Consider the following 2,563-nt stretch of genomic DNA (forward strand, 5'->3'; position numbering starts at 1 on the left):
TATTCATCACGAGCTCATTTATTTCTTAAGTATAATTAGTTTTGGAATGTATCCCAGGGAATCTTCCCAACTGGCTATCTTCTGAGGATGAATCTATCCTACAGTATTTTTTCCGTTTTTTTCCAACTGTCTTTTTATATTCATGGATGTGCAGTGCCTGCAGAGAGACCATAAGGGAGTGTCATATACCCCATTACTGGAGATAGAGATAGTTGTAAGCTGCCAGGTATTGTGCTGTCTCTCTAGGCCCCACATCCCCATTTTCAATCAGCTTTAAATTTCACCCCGGAAGTTTTGGAGAGACTAGTTAGTGGTAGGAAAATAATTTTGCTAAAAATAGACAAAAATATTATGTGTTAATTATGTGACACTATTGTACACACTATTGTTAATAATTGAAATATTAATAATAACAATGTTTATATTGCTGTGTTATTTCTTGTCAGTACTTGAGATAAAACCCATGTCTTAACACATGCCAGGCTTATAAATATACTCTATGACTGAGCCTACCCCTTCAGACACATTTGCATTTTATAATTTAATTCTCTGATATTAGGTGATAAGCATGTTATTACCTCCATTATATAGTTAACAAAAAGGCATCTTAGAGAGCTTATGTCTTCCATAATGTTATATAGTTAGAACAGAACACAAGTTGAAATTAAGGTTTGCTCAAACAAATTCCTGCTCTAAATCCAACATCTTAAAAATGGACATTTTATTTCTAGGGAGTGCACAAGATTATTTAATTGGGTGCTAGTCATTTAAAGGAAAACTGTGTTTATTTACCTAAGAAGCAATGACTTCCAAACTTTATCAAAGTTTAGTATATAAATTGATTTGGGCAACCTCAGTAGACCCAAAGTATACTGCATATACTATACGTGGGATGCATAGTATATACTGTATGTGGTGTGGGACTTATGCCAGGAAGATGTGGCACACTTTATCATTTCTGTATTTTCAATTTATGTTCATTTTTTTAATTACATCAAGGGATTTAGAATGGAATTTTTATAAAGAAAAATTTTTATACATAATACTAAAAGCAAACATGAATAAGAAAATGTGAGGCTAAACATCAGACAGCAACAGTTTTAACAGAAAGCAACTCACTACAATACTGTGTTGCTTCAGTAAGGTTCTTAGGGCTCAATATTTTTTTACTGAATACTATCTAACTGAAAAATTTTAAACCTTACAATTACTCCTTCAGTTTCCCTACAAGTTATATTCTATATTCATAATGTTCAGTCATTTAAAATACAGCCTTATATTAAAGAACTATACAGACCAATATTGGAATTGTAATGCTATTATCTTAGTGTCTTGAACCAGTGGCTTTGATTTATTAGTTACCGTATGGGTGCACTTTTCTACAATACAAAGTATTGTAGAAATCATGTATTTTACTTTTGTCTAGTCTATGTTTTCAAGATTAATCTTCTGGTTTTCCAACCCAATGAAGTGCTTACGTTTAGCTTCTTTCCTTCAGTGAACTGTGATAATTACACAATGAAAATTGTACATTAAAATTTATGGTGACACAGATCATGTATTTGAAAACACTAAACTCTGCAGCTTCCCACTTGATAAAATTGTGGGATCTGGGAAGAACCCGGTAGTAATTTGGTTCCTGCGTGGATGCTGGAGCTATTAAGGCTCCGGGCGGGCGGCTGATTGTGGATCGCCGAAGGACAACGTTGGGGCCCACTGTCTATCCACTGCTACTATGATTCCGGTGTCGCTGGTGGTGGTAGTGGTGGGTGGTTGGACTGCTGTCTAGCCGGCCGACTTGGTGTTGAAGGTTCAATTTTGGAATGGTGTTTGGCGTGATAGCCATGTTCAGCTCTTTTTTTCTCCTTGGAAAAACACTGATGCAGACTTTGGCACAAATGGTGGCTGACTCTCCCTCTCCTTATTCTTCCTCTTCTTCCTCTTCCTCCTCTTCCTCTTCCTCCTCCTCTCTTCATAATGAACAGGTGTTGCAAGTTGTGGTTCCTGGTATAAATTTACCTGTCAATCAGCTGACTTACTTCTTCGCTGCAGTCCTCATGAGTGGTGTTGTACATGAAATTGGACATGGTATAGCAGCTATTAGGGAACAAGTTCGATTTAATGGCTTTGGAATTTTTCTCTTCATTATTTATCCTGGAGCATTTGTTGATCTGTTCACCACCCATTTGCAACTTATATCACCAGTCCAGCAGCTAAGGATATTTTGTGCAGTTTAGTGACGTATCCAGTGGCGTGCCCAATTACTATCCAGTGACGCATTCAACGCATGCGCATGCATCTTGTCCTCCGGAAACACCTATAAGCTCCTCCGGAAACAGGTAGAGCCTCAGACGACGACGACGACGAGCCTCAGACGAGGAGCCTCAGACACCGCCGCCGCCTCCGCTGACCGCTGCTTTTCTCTGAAGCACACTTTTCGTCAAATTCTCTCGGCTCTCTTCCACCTGCTTGCTACCCAGAACTGGTACACGGGACTCCGCCATGGCCTCAGAGACAGAGAAAATTATGTGTTGCACCACAGAAAATGCAGAGATTCCCGCTG

Source organism: Mastomys coucha, chromosome X (assembly GCF_008632895.1).
Source record: "Mastomys coucha isolate ucsf_1 chromosome X, UCSF_Mcou_1, whole genome shotgun sequence".
NCBI lineage: Eukaryota > Metazoa > Chordata > Mammalia > Rodentia > Muridae > Mastomys > Mastomys coucha.